This window comes from Cetorhinus maximus, chromosome 2, assembly GCF_964194155.1.
Source record: "Cetorhinus maximus chromosome 2, sCetMax3.hap1.1, whole genome shotgun sequence".
Taxonomy (NCBI): Eukaryota; Metazoa; Chordata; class Chondrichthyes; order Lamniformes; family Cetorhinidae; genus Cetorhinus; species Cetorhinus maximus.
Window position 1 is genome coordinate 156,420,616 of NC_135880.1, and position 20,872 is coordinate 156,441,487.

Sequence of the window (20,872 nt, forward strand, 5' to 3'; positions counted from 1 at the left end):
CATCAATTGGGATACGAACGGTGTGAAGGACACAGAAAGTTCAAAATGCTTGAACTGCATTCAAGAGAACTTTTTTTAGCCAGCATGTAAGAAGAGCATTCTACATTTAGTGCTAGGGAATGAAGCTGGGCAAGTGGATGAAGTAGCAGAGGGGGAACATTTTGGAGATAATGACCATAATATAGTTAGATTTACCATCATTATGGAAAAGGACAAAGATAGAACAGGAGTAAAAGTTCTAAACTGCAGGAAGACAAATGTTACAAAGCTGAGAGGTAGGCTGGCAAGAGTGGACTGAATACAGCTATTAGAAGGAAAAACTGTCAAATCAGTGGGAGGCAGTCAAAGGAGAAATTCTGCAGGCACATGCAGACATGTCCCCACAAAGAAAAAGCATGGTTATCTAGAAGCATACAGGCCAAGATAAAGCAGAAAAAGAAAGCTTATGACAGTCACAAAAGACTTAATACTGTGGAAAGCCTAGAGGACTATACAAAGTACAGGGGCCAAGTAAAAATGGAAATTAGGAAAGCAAAGAGAGGATACAAAAAATATTGGCAGGTAAAATCAAAGAAAATCCAAAGATGTTTGATCAGTACATTAAAAGCAAGAGAATAACTAAGGAAAAGGTAGGGCCTATCAGGGATGTACACGGTAACTTGTGGGTTGATGCAGAAAATGTGGGCAGGGTTCTCAATGAGTATTTTGTCTTTGTCTTCATTAAGGAGAGAGATGATGCAGACATTCTAGTTAAAGAGGAGGAGTGTGAAATATTAGATACAATAAGCATATTGGGATAGGATTTACTGGAGGGACTGGCATCCTTGAAGGTGGATAAATTATCAGGGGCAGGTGGATTGTACCCCTACCAGAATGAAAAAACAGTAAAAACTGGGAAATAAGAATACTGGTCTGAACTGGTCTTGTATACCTTAAAATGGAACACCAGTAAAAACTGGGAAATAAGAGTACTGGTCTGAAATGTTTTTTCCTTCTGGGCAGGCTGTTGAAGGAAGCCAGGGAGGAAATAGTGGATACTCTGAGGATCATTTTCCAATCCTCACTAGATGTAGGTGAGGTCCCAGAGGATTGGAGGTCTGTGAATGTTGTACCATTATTTAAAAAGGATGCGAGGGATAGACCAGAAAATAATAGGTCGGTCAGTCTGAATTCAGTGGTGGGCAAATTATTGGAAACAATTCTGAGACGGGGTAAACTGTCACTTAGAAAGGCACAGATTGATCAGGGATAGTCAGCATGGTTTTGTTAGGAGAAGATCATGTCTTACTAAGTTAATAGAATTTTTTGAGGAAGTAACAAGGAGGATTGATGAGTGTAGTGCAGTGGATGTTGTCAACATGGATTTCATTAAGGCATTTGAGAAGGTCCCACATGGCAGACTGGTCACGAAAGTGAGATCTCATGGGATACAGGGGAAGGTGGGAGGTTGGATCCAAAATTGGCTCAGTGACAGGAAACAAAGGGTAATAGTTGATGGATTTTTTTGTGAATGGAAAACAGTTTCCAGTGGTGTTCCACAGTGCTCAGTGTTGGTGTCCTTGCTGTTAGTTGTATAGATTTAGACTTAAATGTGGGAGGCATGATTGGAAAATTTGCAGATGACACAAAATTAGCTATGTAGTTGATAGTGAAGAGGTTGACTATCGACTCCAGAACGATATCAGTGGTTTGGTTGAGTGGGCAGAGAAATGGTAAATAGAATTCAATCTGGAAAAGTGTGAGATAATGCATTTGGGAAGGGCAAAAAAAGCATGGAAATACTCATTAAACGGGAAGTTATTGAAAGGGATTGAGGAAGCGAGAGACCTTGGAGTGCATGTCCACAGGTCCTTGAAGCGTAGCAGAACAGGTGGACAAGGTGGTCAAGAAAGCATATGGAATGCTTTCCTTTATTGGGTGAAGTATTAAATACAAAAGCAGGGATGTAATGATGGAACTGAAGAAAACGCTGGTTAGGCCACAGCTGGAATTTTGTGTGCAGTTCTGGTCACCACATTGCAGGAAGGACATAATTGCTCTGGAGAGGGTGCAGAGGAGATTTACAAGAATGTTGTCAGGGCTTGAAAATTGCAGCTATGAGGAGAGATTGGATAGGCTAGGGTTGTTTTCCTTAGAACAGAGGAGGCTAAAGAGTGACCTAATTGAGGTGTACAAAATTATGATAGGCCTAGGTAAGGTAGACAGAAAAGACATACTTCCCCTAGTTGAGGGGTCAATTACCAGGGGGCATACATTTAAGGTGATTGGTAGAGGGATTAGAGGGGACATGAGGAAAAAACTTTTCACCCAGAGGGTAATGGGCATCTGGAATTCACTGCCTAAATTGGTGGTTGAGGCTGAAACGCTCAACTCATTTAAAAGGTAGCTGGATCTGCATCTGAAGTGCTATAACCTGCGAGGCTATGGACCAGGTGCTGAAAAGTGGGATTAAAATGAGCAGCTAGTTTCTTTTTTCTCTTTTTGGCCGGCACAAGCGTGATGGGCTGAATGGCCTCTTTCTGAACGCTACCTTTTCTATGGTCCTAATTCAATTGTTCGTTTGAGATTAGAGGAAGGCAGAGGGGTGTTCTTGGTGGATGTGGCTGTTATTCAAAAATAATGGGAAGGAGAGGCAAAGTCTTTCTAATTCCCAATATTTTTCTCACAGGTTGTCCATATTGATGTCTGGGAGATTAATTTTTAATTCCAGGAGACTAGGATAATCCTGGAAGTTTGGTGCCCTATTACCAGCCCCTCTTACTTTTTTAAATTCTTTTGTGGGATGTGAGCATCAGTAAGGCCAGCATTTATTGTCTATCTCTAATTGCCCTTGAGAAGGTTATGGTGAGCCAGCTTCTTGAAACAGTGCAATTCATGTGGTGTAGTTATACTTATAGGGGAGGGAGTTTCAGGATTTTGACCTACAAAGGAATTGATATTGCTCCAAGTCAGGATGCTGTGTCACTTGAAGGGGAACTTTCAGGTGATAGTGTTCCCTTGCATTTGCTGTCCCTGTTCTTCTAGTGGTAGAGGTTGCTTTGGAACATGCTGTTGAAGGAGCCTTGGCAAGTTCCTGCAGTGTATCATATTGGTGGTATACACTGTTATCACTGTGTGCCGGTGCTGGATGGAGTGAACGTTTAAGGTGGTGGATAGGGTGCTTTGTCCCAGATGGTATCAAGCTTCTTGAATGTTTTTGGACCTGCACTCATCCAGCAAATGGAGAGCATTTCATCACAGTCCTAAGTTGTGCCTTATAGATGGTGGACAGGTTTTAATAGGAGGAGCAGCAGCAACAGATCGCCTTACTCCTTGTGGCAGGACAGCCAGCTTCTGCTCCTCTTCAACCAGATTAAAGTGGCAAGAATAGAACACATCAAAATTGTATGTTTATTGAGGGTATGCAAGCAGATGCAGCAAAAAGCAATCTTCAAGACAAGCTGTTTTGCAGAAAACAAAAAAAAAGCAAACAGAAACCAAAGATCAATGTGCTTCATATGAGCATACTTTTAAATACTGCTTACATTGACTCTTAAAACCAACCCTTCTTGGTAAGTTCAGCACTGTGGGCCTTTTATCCTGACACATTAAAATCACATCGGGGTTCTAATGAGATCATATTATCTGCTTCCCGGAAGCACATCGAGTGACTAAAAAAATTGCACAGAAAATATGACAATTGGGCAGTAAGTCTCTTGATGAAATTTTTACCTCATATTTCCCAATTCCCTCTTGATGGGGGAGTTAAAATTTCCCTATTCATATAACTGCTCCAACTAAGTATTTTCGATTCTGACCACCAGAGGTCAGACACACCTAAGTACTGACAAAAACCCCAGTTGCTATTTGGAGACATTACAGTTTTCCCAGTTCAACTGCTATAAATTCGCATACTCTACTGATTCTGTTTTGTATATGTAATAATTGTGTAAAAACACTCAATCATGATTGAATTGTGTAACATCACTGATTAGTCCTAAGTGTGAGAAAATGGATTTCCTTTCTTTCTCCTTCAATCCCACTTACCTCCTCCCCTTTCCCTCAAAATGGTTCGATTATCGCCTATCCTCTAACTCTATTAAACCTGATTACTACACGTGGCCTTGATTCCTATGTAAAACAGCACAGGAAATGAACTACTATATCATAAGTAAGATCTTCAGCAGTGTATTTTGAGTGGAGCTACACTGAAGGGTTCTAATGAGGATTGGTTAAAAGAGCCTTTTGGGTTTTGTGAAAATAGTTTTAAACATAGTGGAAAATAAATTAATGACCTTTTTAAGGTTTTTTTAATACATCCTACTGTCACTATAGGGTTCATTGGTTCCATGCAGTGTATAGTGGGTGAATGGGCATGGAAGTGCCATAGTTTGGCATAGGGTGCATGAGAGACCTTGGTGGGATGGGTGGAGGGCATAGCTTGGCAAAGAGGACATGAGGGGCTATAGAGGATGCGTGGGGAAATTAGGTTTTATGGATGGCGCATGGGAAGCTTGTGGGGGGTGAGGGGGTGTGAGGGCTACTGGGACAAAGTCCCACAGCACCGAGGCGGGCCTTTTAACCAGCCTGCCTTGGCACCCAGCGGCCCCTGTGGCTGCCTCCAACCTCTTTCCCTGTTCGGCTGGCTTGACTTGACCCTGGACCCAAACCCCGCCAATGAAGATCCCGCCATTGCAGGTTGGTGGGCCGAGCCAAGAATTTTCCAGCCTCCCACTACCCACCTCAGTGATGAAAATCCAGCCTTTAATAACAAATATGTCATGGAACTAAAGCAAAGGAGTGTAATGGTTCTAGTAAAGAAACAAAGCATTTATCCAGACCGAGTGTTAATGGCAGCTCTGTTGCCTTCAATTTCATGCTGGATGTGGCATGAACGGCTGTCTGAAAGCAAAAACATGAAAACAAGATACAGACTGGCACTTGGCAAAGAATAAAATCAAAATGGAGAACAGAGTTCATGGTTTGAAGTTGTTGAATTTAATGTTGAGTCCAGAAGGCTGTAAAGTGCCTAATTAGAAGGTGAGGTGCTGTTCCTCAAACTTGCATTGACCTTTACTGGAAAACTGCAGCATGCAGAGGACAGAAATGTAAGTGTGACAGTAAGGTAGTGAATTAAAATGACAAGCAACCAGAAGGTTGGTGTCATGCTTGTGGACTGAGTGGAGGGGTTCTGCAAAGCAGTCACCCAGGCTGCGTTTAATCTCCCTAGTGTAGAGGAGACCATGTCGTGAGCAGTGAGTATAGTATACTAGATTGAAAGAAGTGCAAGGAAATCACTGCTTTACCTGGAAGCAGCGTTTAGGGCCTTGGACAGTGAGGAGAGAGGAGATGATAGGGCAGGTGTTACAACTCCTGCAAACATACATATTAACATACGAATTAGGATCAGGAGTAGGCCATTCAATCCCTTCAGCCTGCTTCGCCATTCAATAAGATCATGGCTAATCTTATTGTGGCCTCAACTCCATGTTCCCACCTACCCCCAATATCCTTTGACTCCCTTGTTAGTCAAGAATCTATCTACCTCTGCCTTAAAAATATTCAATAACCTTGCCTCCACTGCTCTCTTGTGAAGAGAATTCCAAAGACTCATGCATGGAAAGGTGCTATAGGAATGGGATGTAGTGATAGTGGAGCAGACAGGAGTGTCAAGGAGAAAACGGTCCCTTTGGAATGCTGACATGGGACGGGAGGGGAAGATGTGTTTGGTGGTGACACCACGCTGGATGTGGCAGAAATGGCAGAGGATGGTACTTTGAATGTGGAGGCTGGTGGGGTGGAAATTAGGGGCAAAGATTCTGGGAGAGAGGGGGAAGGGGTGAAGCAGAAATGGGTTGGACACAGTTCTTCCTTATGAGTATTATGTAATGATTCATTTGTTTTGCAACTGCATCCTTCTGACTCTTCACACACAGTCTTCATAGAACTGATTCTAACTACCTTGCCTTCCTGTTTTGCATTGGTTGGATTATCCTAAATATTCACAATAGAGCTAAACTGCTGCTCCATTCTATACAAACGTCTCAGACTGATCATCTTTCACTTGACTCTGCTTGATCTTTGATCGATAATTGCTATGTCTTTTTTCTGAACAGTTCATTTTGGCTTAAATGACAGTATCTCTGCTTTGAAAGATGGTGTTCTGCACGATGTGAGAAGGAGCGACACAAGGACAGAGCCATTACATGGGTGTTTTGGGTGAAAAGTTGGAGAGATATGCATAATTAGAATAGAATATAGACCTGATATTTACTTAGTGCTGAGGGGCAATTGGAGATTGGGGTGGTGTTGGACATGGCGGGTGCGTAAAGATCTTAAGTTTGTGGTTGGTGTGGTGGGGGGTGTGGTGGGAGGGCGGTGGAAGCACCCCTGTCAATTACCGTATGGATCCAGCCTGCTCATCTCCTTTTACTTGTCTGGGTTCATGCAATCCAGGAAATCCAGCCTCTATGGGTTAAGATAAAAGGTTAGATAAATTGGAAGCACACAGATTCACAGATTCTGAGAGTGTTGGTTGCCCGCCTTCTGACCAGTCTCTGTTAAAACTGGAAAAGAACGAGTGGCAGATGGATTGGATTTAAAGTTTTACTACCAATCTGCCCCAAACTTACTTGTGCTTGGAGGTTGAAATTCTCTCCTATATGTATGAAAGTATAACTATAGGAATAATAACTTCAAAATGTACTCTCTTGAACACCCAATTTTTAAACAAAAATTAGCGGGATGATTTTTAAAATTAATTCATTCACAGGATGTAGAAATTGCTGTTGAGGTCAGCATTTATTGCCGATCCCTAGTTCCTCTTGTGAAGCTGCTGGTGAGCTGCCTTCTTGAACATAGAAGCCGGAGTAGGCTATTCAGCCTATTGAGCCTGCTCCGCCATTCAATATGATCATGGCTGATCATCCACTTCAATGCCCTTTTCCCACACTATCCCCATATCTTTTTGTGTCATTGACAGATTTCTAAATGCCAATCTCTACTTTAAAACATACTTAGCCACCACAGCCTTCTGGGGTAGGGAATTTCAAAGATTCATAACCCTCTGAGTAAAATAATTCCTCATCTCAGTCCTAAGTGGCTTCCCCCTTATTTTGAAATTGTGTCCCCTGGTTCTAGATTCCCTAACCAGAGGAAACATCTTACCTGCACCTACCCTGTCTATCCCTTTAAGTATTTTGTAGGTTTCAATGAGATCACCTCTCATTCTTCGAAACTCTAGTGAATACAGGCTCAGTTTCCCTAATCTCTCTTCATAGGACAGTCTCACCATCCCACCATCCTGGGAAGAAGTCTGGTGAGCTGCATCTGTATATTAGCCTTCAGTGACTTATGGATGAGGACACCCAGGTCCTTTTGTACATCTACACTTTCTAATCTCTTGCCATTTAAGAAATACTCTGCACATCTGTTCCTCCAGCAAAGTGGACAGCCTCACATTTTTCCACATTATATTCCATCTGCCACGTTCTTGTCCATTCACTAAGTCTGTCCAAATCCTTTTGAAGTCACTTTGCATCTTCCTCACAACACACATTCCCATCCAGCTTTGTGTCATCCGCGGGGTTTGAAATATTACATTTGGTCCCCACATCCAAATCACTGATATATATTGTGAAAAGCTGGGGCCTCAAGTACTGATCCCTGCGGTACCCAACTAGTCACAGCCTGCCAACGTGTGAGTCACCTGTTTATTCCTATTATCTGATTTCTGCCTGTTAACTAATACTTATTCCATGGCAGTATATTACCTCTTATCCTATGTGCTTAAATCCACTGACTCCTCTTTATCAATTCTGTTAGTCACATCCTCAAAACACTCCAACAGGTTTATCAAACATGATTTCCCATTCATAAATCCATGTTGTCTATACCCAATCAGATCATTATTATCCAAGTGTCCATTTATCACATCCTTTATAATAGATTCTAGCATTTTCTATACTACTGACTTAAGGTTAATTGGTCTGTAGTTCCCCATTTTCTTTCTTCCCCCTCACCTTCCTAAATAATGGAGTGGCATTTGCTACCTTCTAATCTGCAGGAACAATTCCAGAATCTATAGAATATTGGAAGATGATCACCAATGCATCTACTATTTCCATAGCAGCCTCTTTCAACACTCTGGGATGTTTATCATCAGGTCCCGGGGACTTATCAACCTTCAGTCCCATTAATTTCTCCAATACAACCTTCTTACTAATACAAATTTCCTTCAATTCCTCATTCTCCCTAGACCCGTGGATCGCTAATTCTGGGAGATTTCTTGTATCTTCCTCAGTGAAGACAGAAAGTAGTCATTTAGTTTCTCTGCCATCATTCTATTCCACATTATAAATTCTCATCACTCCGCCTGTAATGAACCCACTATTATGATGCAGCCGATGGCAAAGGCTGAGTTGTTCAAATCCCAGAGGGAAACTTGAAATAACTGTCATAACCCATTTTTACAATTTGTATGTTTTGAGATGCAGCCTTTGAATTCAGTAGTAATAAGGTCACTGAGTCTTAAGAGGTTTTTTATAAAGCTAAATTAAACATTTATTGATACAAGAAACATTGTAAGCACATACATATGTCTAAAAAATTACTACTATAACAACTACGAAAGTCCTCTAATTAATCTGACTCTCAGTTACACTCCTGTGATAAATTTAATCAGACCCCTGGCAAAGCACACCCTAAACAGTCACATTCAAAATTAGTTTCTTTCAGCTCTGGGTCCTTGCAAACAGCTTTGAGGCTTACAGGCTGCAGGATTTAGACCTTAGTATCCCTCCTCCTTTTACCAACAGCCTTCTCTCCCTTTAGACATGTTTGCCTCTTTGAATGCAAATTCTCATTGTCACCAGGTTTTTTTTTAACTTTAAATCTTCTAACAATAAAACCCTTTCATAATACCCACTTTACTAGTAAGCTTAAAAAAATAAACACATTGTTTCTGAACTTCACCTGGTCAGGTATAATATTTCACCCATTCTTTTGAATGGTCTATTTAAAAATGCAAGTTGCCCCCTTTACACCTCACCTTCTATTTCCCTATGTTTATCTAATTACCATTTCAAACCTACTTCTCTTCTATACATCAAAGCCCTTAGACCAGCTGGCTTTAATCCAATTAACACACACACATATACACACGCATAGACACAGACACCACTAAACTCTATTAAAAAATAATTTCCAATAACATTATAAACCTAATTATATCTTCTTGACACCCACATTTGTCTTCACCAAATATTCCCTTTTTACATACATATGAAGCTTTTTCGGTATGTTTTTATGTTTTTTGTTAGTTTACATTCTTATTTTATTCTCCCTTTTGTTATCAGTTTCTTGGTCCTCCTTTGCTGTATTCTAAAATCTTCCCAGTCTTCAGGTATACTACTATTTCTGGCAACTTTACAGGCCTTTTCTTTTAATCATACACAAATCTTAACTTCCTTTGTTAGCCACAGTTGACTGACTTTTCTTTTTGGGTTTTTGTGCCTTAAAGGAATCAATAATTGCTGTAAACTAAGTCATAATTCTTTAAGGACTGTCCATTGCTTATGTACCATCATATCTTTTAATGTATTTTCCCAATCCACCTCAATTCCCCAATTTGCCCCTAAAACCTTCATAATTTCCTTTGTTCAAATTTAACACCTTGGCTTCAGATTGAACTACCTCATTTTCAAACATAATATAAAATTCTATCATAATATGGTCACTCATTCCTAAATGTTCTTTTACAACAAGACTATTGATTAGCCCTTTTTTGTTACATAATACTGTTACATAAAATAGCCTGTTGTCTAGTTGGTTCCTCCGCATACTGCTCTAGAAAACTATCCCTAACACACTCCAGGAGCTTGTCATCCACAGTATTAGTACTCATTAAGTTTACCCAGTCTATATGCAAATTGAAGTCTCCCATGATTACTCTATTACCCATGCTTCTCTACTCTCCTGATTAATACCATGCCCCTCTACCACTACTGTTTGGTAGCCCAGAAATAATTCCTACCAATGTTTGCTGTCCCTTGCTGTTTCTTAGCAACACCCAAACAGATTCCACATTTTGTTCTTCTGATCTGAGATCCTCCTTATTAATGTACGGATGCCATCCTTTATTATCAGCGCAACACCACCTCCTTTTCCTTTTTGCTTGTTCTTCCTAAATGTTGAACATCCTTTAATATTCAGTTCCTAGTCATGGTCACCCTGCAGCATGTTTCTGTAGTGGCAATTAGATCATACCCATTTATCTCGATTTGCATCTTTAAATCATCCATCTTGTTGCAAATGCTGCGTGCATTCAGGTAGAGGGCCCTTAATTCAGGGCAGAACTTTCCATGTCCGCTGGCGTCGAGCGTGCTCAGTGGTGTGAGTGGACAATATGGCTAGAAGGCCAGAAATGGATTTCACAATGCCGTGAATCCAGTTTGCGATTGTCCACTCAGCCCGTTAATGGCCAGCCACATTTCCTGCCATCAGACGTCAGGAGCCTCATTGTAATAAATCTGTATATATTATTATAACACCAACCTGCTGGAATCATTTCACCCTGCTCCACTGGGTTGTGCACCCACTTTGGCATGATTGCACACCAATGTGTTTCACAACAGTATATATAAGGCATGCACTTGGCAGGCTGCACTTTGAGGGGAACATGGAGGTGAGTGCACAGTAATGATGCACAGCTCTCGTGGGGGTCGCCTGTTCAACTTCAAGATTGAGGCGCATTGCGCGGGGAGCCACAGCCGCCCTGCAGTTGAAGGTAGTGCACGAGCACATGCGGAGTGGGGGAGAGGGAAGCGGCCACGCATTAGGGAAACCTCTGCAGCTGAGACAGTTCAGACACAGCCACATTGATGTGCGTGAATTCAGGTCTCTAGATTATCTTCCCACTCAAGCAATTCAGAGGAAATTAAGGTTTGAAAGTGCCACCAAGTGCTCCAGAGATTTTCATCCTTCGGGCACAGGCTGCAAACAGATGAGCGTTTTAGTGGATTGCAGAACAGTTGGATGACTGGGCACATTGTGCAATCTCCTTGCTAAAGCTGGCCGCGAAGCAGTCATCATCCCAGTTTGGACCAGCCTCCCCCATGGTTTAAGCTAACAGTGTAAACTTGCAGTGCAGGCTCGGAGAATGCCTGTGCCTGAGCTGAGAGCACAGCATGTAGCCCAGTGGGCAAAGCTGCTGCCAATCAGTCAGGTGAAATGGGGCGGATGTGGGTGGAGTTTTGGGCAGCCATGCAGTGCACTAAACTCTGGCCATCCAGGTGGCCAGCACTCGCTGGGATGTGTTAAGGGGCCTTCAGACTTAACCAAGAAAGGTTCTTTGAACACCCAAGATACCTCACGCGTCTCTCTCTTTCATCTGCTGGAGGAGTACATCAGGAGCATGGAGCCCGGTGAACTAGCTTTGTGCCTCATGGTGTACAGAGGGCAAGGATGACAGAGAAGAGAATGACGGAGGCGCCTGGCTGCACAGAGGGAGAAGCAGCACCTGCAGGGAGAAGGGGCGGCTGCGGCTCCCGCACACTCTGTTAAAGAGTCACAGCAAGCAGTCGCTGTTCGGCGCCTAGCTAGACCCAACATCTATAGATGCCGCTTTTCATTCCTGCAGATGACCAAGAACCAGTATCACCGAAGACTGCGCATGTCCAGGGAACTGGTTAGTTACAACTGCCAGCTACTGGAGGATTTGGTGACATGGAGGGCACCCACTGCCAGTGGCCGTGAAAGTAACTGCAGTGCTCAATTTTACACCAGTTGCTCCTTTCAGGGCTCCACAGGTGACCTCTGTGGGATATCACAAGCGTCCTACCCACAAAATGCATCCATGAAGTTACGGATGCCATCTTCGCGAAGGCACACAGCTTGTGCATTTCGCCTGGGACCAGGAGAGCCAAGATCCGAGGGCGATTGGATTTGCCTAGATCTCAGGTTTCCCACAGGTGCAGGGTGCAATCAACTGCACTCACGTGGTGCTCAGATCTCCGCAACACACAGTCAACTATGCCAACCGCAAAGGCTTCCATTCACTGAATATGCAGTTGGTGTGCGACCATCACAAACGCATCCTGCAAGTCTGTGCGCGGTTTCCAAGGAGTGTCCATGACTCCTACATTTTCAGTCGGTCAAAGATCCCTGGTGCCTTCCAGGGTCCACAGAGGCAGCAGGGATGGCTCCTCGGGGACAGGAGCTACCCACAGAGGACGTGGCTGATGACACCCTTGTGGCGGCCTCAGACTGCAGCAGAGCGAAGGTGTAACGGGGCTCATGCTGCAACTCGCAACTTGATGGAGCAGACCATCAGGATGCGGAAAATTAGGTTCCAGTGTCTGGACAGGTCTGATTTGGGGTGATACGGCATGAGAAGCCGCCATTGCAGCCAATGGGTAAAAGGTCGTTTTCCCTGCCCGCTACAGTACTCAGTGCAAATCTGGACCATTCCGCCTTTAGTCTTTTTGACGTTATTCCACATTCTAGGTTTAGTTGATGCTCATCTTCATTTTGCCTGCCCTCTCATTTTACTTGCACTACTGCAATCTGTGTGGTGGAAGTGCTCCTATAGTACTTTTAGGTTAGGGAGTTCTAGGATTTTAACCTGATGATGATGATGGAAAATAAGAACATGAAAATAATAAAAGGAGTAAGCCATTTGGTGTGCTTCACTATTCAATAAGATCATGGCTTATTTGACTGTAGTCTTAACTCCACTTTTCTGCTTGCTCCCGAACGCCCCCTCCCATAACCCTTAACTCCCTTGTAGATCAAAAATCTGTCTAACTAGGCGTTGAATATATTCAATGACACAGCCGCCACTGCTCTGAGGTAGTGAATTCTAAAGATTAACGACCCTCTGAGAGAAGAAATTCCTCCTCATCTCAGTCTTAAATGGGGACTCCTGATTTTAAACTGTGCCGCCTAGATCTAGATTCCTCCATGAATGGAAACATCCTTTCAGAATCTACCCTGTCAAACCCACTTAGAATCTTATAAGTTTCAATATGACTATCTTTCATTCTTCTAACCAGCAATGAGTATAGACAGAACTTGCTCAACGTTTCCTCATAAGGCAACCCCTACAACCTATGAATCAACCTGGTGAACCTTCTCTGAACTGCCTCCAACTCGAGTATATCCCTTCTTAAGTAAGGAGACCAAAAGTGTATACAGTACTCTCAGGTGTGGAACACAACAGGTAAGGATAGTATGTGACTTGCAGAGGATGTTGTAGATGGTGGTGTACCCATGTGCCCTTGTACTTATAGACGGTAGAGGATGTGATTGGGAGCTGGGATGGAAGAACCCTTGTTGGGTTCTTGCGGTGCACCTTGAAGATGGTATGCACACCAGCATGATGCACCAATGGAGGAGGGAGTTAATTTTTAAAGTTGTGGATAGGGTGCCAATCAAGCGGGCTACTCTGTCCTGGATGGTGTCCAGTTTCCTCAGTGTTGCTGGAGCTGTTCTCATCCAGGCAAATGAGGAGTATTCCATCACACTCTTCACTTGTGCCTTATAAATGGTGGAGTGGTTTTGCGGAGTTAGAAGGCATGAAACTTAGAAACATAGAAAATAGGAACAGGAGTAGGTCATTCGACCCTTCGAGCCTGCTCTGCCATTCAGTATGATCATGGCTGATCTTCTACCTGAACGCCATACTCCCACCCATATCCCTTGAGGCTGTTAGAGTCTATAAATCAATTTCCTTCTTAAATATATTCAGTGACTTGTCTTCCATAACCATTCTGTGATAGAGAATTCCACAGGTTCACCACCCTCTGAGTGAAGAAATTTCTCCTCATCTCAGTCCTAACTGGCTTACCCCATATCCTGAGACTGTGACGCCTCGTTCTAGATCCCCTAGCCAGATGAAATATTATCCCGGCATCCAGTCTGTCCAGCCCTGTCAGAATTTTATACGTTACAATTCGATTTCCTCTCATTATAGACTCATAGACGTTTACAGCACAGAAGGAGGCTATTCGGCCCATCTTATCCACGCTGGTCAACAAAGATCTGACTACACTAATCCCATTTTCCAGCGCTTGGCCCATAACCCTGGAGGCAAATGAATATCTAAATACTTCTTAAATATTACGAGAGTTTCTGACTCAACCACCTGTTTAGGCAGTGAGTTCCAGACTCCCACCACTCTCTGAGTGAAAAAATTTCTCCTCAACCCCCCTCTTAGCCTTCTGCCTCTTACCTTAAATCTATGCTCCCTGGTTATTGACCCCTCTACTAATGGGAAAAAGTGCCTTCCTATCCACCCTATCTATGCCCCTCATAATCTTATACACCTTTATCAGGTCCCCTCTTAACCTTCGCTGCTCCAAGGAAAACAACGCCAGCCTATCCAATCTTTCCTCATAGCTCACACCCTCCAGCCCAGGCAGCAACCTGGTAAATCTCCTCTGCATCCTCTCCAGTGCAATCACATCCTTCCTATAATGTGGTGACCAGAACTGCACACAGCACTCCATTTGTGGCCTAACCAGCATTTTATACAGTTCCAACATAACCTCACTGTTCTTGTATTCTATGCCTCAGCTAATAAAGGCAAGTATCCCATATGCCTTCTTAACCACCTTATCTACCAGCTCTGCTACCTTCGGAGGTCTGTGGTTATGCACACCAAGGTCCCTCTGATCTTCAGTACTTTCCAGGGTCCTAGCATTCATAGAATAACCTCATACCTTGCTAGCACTCCCCAAGTGCATTACCTCACACTTTTCCAGGTTGAATTCCATTTGCCACTGCTCTGCCCGCCTGATTAGTCCATTGATATCCTCCTGCAGCTTACAGCTATCCTCCTAACTATTTACCGCCCTACCAATTTTCGTGTCATCTGCAAACTTCTTGATCATAACCCCTACATTTAAGCACACCACAAACAGCAAGGGCCCCAGCACCGAGCCCTGTGGAACACCACTGGAAACAGACATCCAGTCACAGGAACATCCCTCTACCATCACCCCCCGCTTTCTGCCTTTCAGCTAATTTTTGATCCAATGTGCCACTTTGCCTTGGATCCCATGGGCTCTTACTTTCTTGACCAGTCTGCCATGAGAGACCTTATCAAAACGCTTACTAAAGTCCATGTAGACCACATCAAATGCATTACCCTCATCAATACTCCTGGTTACCTCCTCAGAAAATTCGATCAAATTTGTGAAACACGACCTTCCTTTAACAAATCCATGATGACTATCCCTGATTAATCCATGTCTCTCCGAGTGCAGATATGTTCTGTTCCTCAGGATTCTTTCTTGTAACTTCTCCACCACCGAGGTTAGGCTGACTGGCCTGTAATTTCCTGGTCTATCCCTTCCTTTTTTAATAATGAGACAACTTTAGCATTCTTCCAGTTCTCTGACACCTCACCTATGGCCAGAGAGGATTGGAAAATTACTGCCAGGGCCCCGATATCTCTTCCCTTGCCTCCTTCAACAGCCTGGGATACATCTCTTCCAGGTCTGCGGATTTATCTACTTTTAAGGCTGCTAAACCCACTAGTACCTCCTCTTTCTCTATGTTAATTTCCTCTAATATTTCACAGTCCTCCACCCTGATGTCTATACCTGCGTTGTCCTTTTCCATTGTGAAGACCAACGCAAAGTATTAATTGAGATCTGTACCCACGTCTTCCAGATCCACGCACAGATTACCTCTATGGTCCCTAATTATTGGCCCTACTCTTCCCCAAGTTATCCTCTTACTCTTTCTATACATAAAAAACCCCTTTGGGTTTTCCTTTATTCTACCTACCAATGCTTTCTCATGCACTCTCTCAGATTTCCTAATTTCCTGTTTAAGTTCCCTCCAGCACTTTTTATGCTCCTCTAGGGACTCTGCCATATTGAGCCCTTGGTATCTGGCATAAGCTTCTCTTTTTTTCTTAATCCTAACCTTAACATCCAGGGTTCTCTGGACTTGGTCCCCCCTTTGTCTTTGCAGAAACATAGTTGCCCTGTACTCTCGCTATTTCCTCCTTGAATGCCTCCCACTGCTCTGACACAGTTTTATCTGCGAGTAGCTGCTCCCAGTCCACTTGAGCCAAATCGTATCTCATTTTAGCAAAATAAGCCTTTGCCCAGTTTAGAACTTTTATTGCCGAGGTTTGTGTTTTATCCGGTTCCAGTACTAATACAGTAGGCTTACTCCAGTTACTGCAACTAGACTCAATGATATCATTTTGAAGCATGAAATCTTCTGCTTCTTTCTTCTATCTGGAGTATTTATTAAATAATTTACTTCACTCAATTTCTTTGTGATAACTTTACCGGATTTAATCTATAAGGTTGTTTCCTTATTGAAGATGATATTTCCATACATACATCATGTAAAGCTAAAAGTGTACTTCCCAACTTATTTCCACAAATAGGTTTGTGTGACCATAACAGCTTTTACAAATCACTTTGACACTTGCTTGGAAGGTAACTCAATAATTCATTTAAATTTTCAAGCACTCCCTAATTATCCAATTTGATTAAAGGAAAATCAATTTCAGAGTCCTGAACTTCTACCTCTTTCTCATCATCCACTATCACTAACACCTCTTGTTGTTCCTCTTCCCTGCCAAAGTACTTTTAAAGCATATTTACATAACACACCCTCTGTTTCTTTCTTCTTTCTGGAGTATTTATTAAAGAATTTACTTCATGCAATTTCTTTTCAATCCTGTCAGGCCCACTAAATCTTGCATTTAATGAATCCTCTAGTACTGGTAACAAAACTAATACTTTCTCTCCAGAAACAAAACTGTGAATTTTACCTTCTTATCTGCTTTCACTTTCATCACTTGCTGTGATATCTTTAAATGTTCCATAGTCAACTCAGATGCTGTGTTCAATCTTTCTCTGAAATTTGATATGTAATTCAGGAGAGTAGTTTCTGAATTTTGACCCACCAATTTCTCATTTATCAATTTCAGTGATCCCCTTACTTCATGACCATAAAGTAGCTCAAAAGGGCTAAAACCAGTTGATGCATTAGGAGCGTCTCTAATAGCAAATAACAAAAATGGAATTCCTGCATCCCAATCCTGTGGATAATCCTGACAATATGCTCTTATCATGGTTTTTAAAGTTTGATGCCATCTTTCCAAAGCTCCTTGTGACTCCGGATAATAAGCTGTTGACTCAAACTGTTCATTACTTCCTTAAACATGAAATTTGACCGCTTATCTGATTGTATTTCCTCAGGTAAACCATATCTTGGAAAAAAAATTAATTAACTCTTCCACAATCTTCTTAGTTGTAATATTTCTTAAAGGTATTGCTTCAGGAAACCTAGTAGACACATCCATTATTGTCAATAAATACTGATTTCCACTTTTAGTCTTAGGGACGGGTCCTACACAATCAATCAAGACCCTGGTAAAAGGTTCTTCAAATGCTAGTATTGAGATTAAAGGCCTAATCACTGCTTGTGATTTTTCTGTTACTTGACATATATGACAAGTTCTACAGAATTTGACTACATCCCTATGCAATCCTGGCCAAAAAAAACCTCTGTATCTTTTCCTGTGTTTTCCTAATTCCTAAATGTTCCCCCATTGGAATTTCATGAGCAATCCTTAGAATCTCATTTATATAACCTAATGGAATAACAATCTGATGCACCTCCCTCCAGCTTGCATTTGCTGAGATGTAATCCAATCACTACTTTCTCATTAACATATTCCCTCGAAGATAGCAACATACTGGAATATATTTTGCTACGGTTTCTGAATAAGCTTTCTGAGAGAATTGTTTTAATTGCGAATCATTTATCTGTAACTCCACTAACCTCTTTGAGTTAAACACTTCAACTGAACTGTCCTGCATTCCCTCCTTCTGAACAATGTTATCAAATACAGTGCCAGCTAATTAGATTTCAACACCTTCTTCTTGCCTTTGAACTGCCTGCTTATCTTGTTCATTTTGTTCTTCCCGATGGGCCTTTGATCTCGTTATAACACAATCAGGAAACAACTCAGAATGTTACTTCTGTAACACTTCTGTTGAAAACACTTCTACAGGATGTTCAACTACCATAGGCATCACCCACATTTACGATTCAGCTTATCATTATCCAGAATAAACTGAACCCCTGCAATGGGCAATTTTTCCACCACTTCAACTATAACTTCACCCATCTTCCATCTGCTCTTTAAACTTACCTTCCACAATGGAATAGATTTAACATCTCCATGAACCCCACTCTCCTGCAACACTCCCTTTGAACAACAAATATCACTATCCCAAAACATTAAGGATTGACTAGCCTCTTTGTCTCTTAAAATTTTAAGATCTTTACCTACTCCACCCTGTACACATGGAAAGACTTGCCCTTCACATGAGTTCTCACTACTGAAGGGATTGAATCTTTAAATTCTTCCAAAAGAATGACTTCCCTAAGAGCTGCATAGGTTGTCTCTATTTTTAACATCGATATCCACCGGTCAAAATTACTTTGTTTTACTCTTTCAAACTCAATATAAGTTCTCACATTCCTAAATTTCTGCCTGTATGCTTCAGAAGCCAACTCATGTGTACTCAAAATAGCTTTTTTCACCACATTATAATTCACCGACATTTCTTCTGAAAGCGAAGCATATATCTCAAGCCCCCTACCTAACAACGTAGGCTGTAATAACAATGTCCAATTTTCCTGTGGCCATTTCATCTATTTAGCTAGCTTCTCAAATGAAATAAAGAATGCTTCAATATCTGTTTCCTCAAACTTTGGAAGAGCTTGTACAAATTTAAACATATCCCCACTGGGTTCTATTCTAGAGACAAAACCTTTCTCACCTACTGAAGTCTCTTTTCTAATGCCAACATTTTCAGTTGGAATTCTCTTTCTCTCTCTCTTTCTCCATCTTTGCAATTTCTAATTCCCCTTTAAAAACCATTTCTCTGTCCGTTGCTTCTAATTCAAGCTTTTTCATTTGCAACTGAAGTTTCACTACCTCCAGCTGTGACTCACTGGTGTCAGGTGTCAGCTATACTTTTAACTATATCAGATTTCCTAGTCCCTGCAGGTAAGCCCAAGTATAACTTATCCACCAGCTTTGTTAACCTACTTTTAGTTATTCTCTCTAACCCAAGCAGAGTTATCTCTTCTACTCCCAGACAAGTCTTGGCAATTGCCAAAGCCATCTTGCAGTCTCACCACTTCTAAAATACCTAACCAACTCCTGAATTCAAAGTGCCTCTCATACTCATAAGCTTAAGATTCACCAATTCCTAACCAATCATGGAATTAGAAATATAATTTATCCCGGCACAGCCCCCAATTGTTAAGACCGATGCAGTTGGTAAAATTGAGTTATTTAAAAATCCCAGAGGGGAACTTTAAACAACTTAACCAAACACCAGGTTAAAATATATATATGCACATGGCTACAAATTTCTACTATCATAACTTTTAACAAATTCCCAAACTAATCTCCATTAAGGCAACAGCAACCCATAGACTTAATCAAACACCAGGCAAAGCATTTTCACCTTACAAATTCAAAATGAGGTTCTTTTCACTGTGGAGCCAGTTGGAGGCTTGCAGCTGCCTTTTGATTTCTCATTGCCTCTGCCGGCACACCCGAAAATTGCTGAAGTTTCACCTACCACCACTGATTGAATTCAAATTCTCATTGTATCAACAACCTCTTTGAATTTCACCCTTTAACAATGAAACCCCTTTCATAGTACCAATTTTATTAGTAATATAAACATAGTGCTTGGTAGCTGCTAGATAGGTGTCAAGTTTTCACCCCACTTCTTGAATGCTCTATTCAAAAAATGCAAATACAGTCTACCTCTCTGTTTAGACCTCAAACTAGTACATGTCAAAGCACCCAGACTAACTTACTTTAATCCAATTAAGATGCACCCGTAGACTAAACCTCTATTTTAAAAGAAAAATATTTTCCAATATATTATATACATTAATAGCTTCATGGCACCTTCCAGACTCACTTACTATCGTTTTAACTTCTAATTCCATCTCAGCTTCTCTCCCTTCTGAACTACTTTTCAGGGTCCCATCCCCCTGCCAAGTTAGTTTAAATCCGCCCCAAAAGCAAACCTTCCCATGAGGATGTTAGTCCCGTTCCTGTTCAGATATAACCCGACCAACTTGTACAGGCCCCACCTCCCCCAGAAATGGTCTCAATGTGCCAGGAATCCAAAGCCCTCCCTCCTGCACCAGCTCTCTAGCCACGCATTTATCTGCTCTATCCTTCTGTGCCTATACTCACAACTGTGTGGCACCGGGAGTAATCCGGAGATTACTACTTTTGAAGTTGTGCTTTTCAATTTCCTACCTAACTCGCTAAAGTCTGCTTGCAGGACCTAATTTCTCTTTCTTCCTATTTCATTGGTCCAACATGGACCACGACCTCTGGCTGTTCACCCTCCGTTTTCAGAATGTACTGCCGCCGTTCCTTGACATCCTTGACCCTGCACCTGGGAGGCACCATACCATCTTGGGGTCACGTCCATGGCTTCAGAAGCATCTGTCTACTCCCCTTACTAACGAATTCCCTACCACTATTGCCCTGCCACATTTCTTCCTCCTCCTCCCCGAGCACCCACACTGCCATTGCCTAGGCTCTAGTTGGCCTCCACAGAGGAACAAGGAACCATCACTCTTACTGTTTTCCTGTGTCACAGAGCTGCTTGGGATGAACCTCGACAAAAACCACTTCATCTCTCTCCAAACCTTCTTTGCAAAGGCACATTCCACAAGGAGATGAACAATGGTCTCTTCCCCACCACAGCCTCCTTGAGGGCAACATGTGGAGGGGGTAAGGCTCCTGGCATGTAGGAAGGATCTAACGGGGAGGGCCTTTCTCACCATCAGCCAAGTTACATCTTGGTGCTTG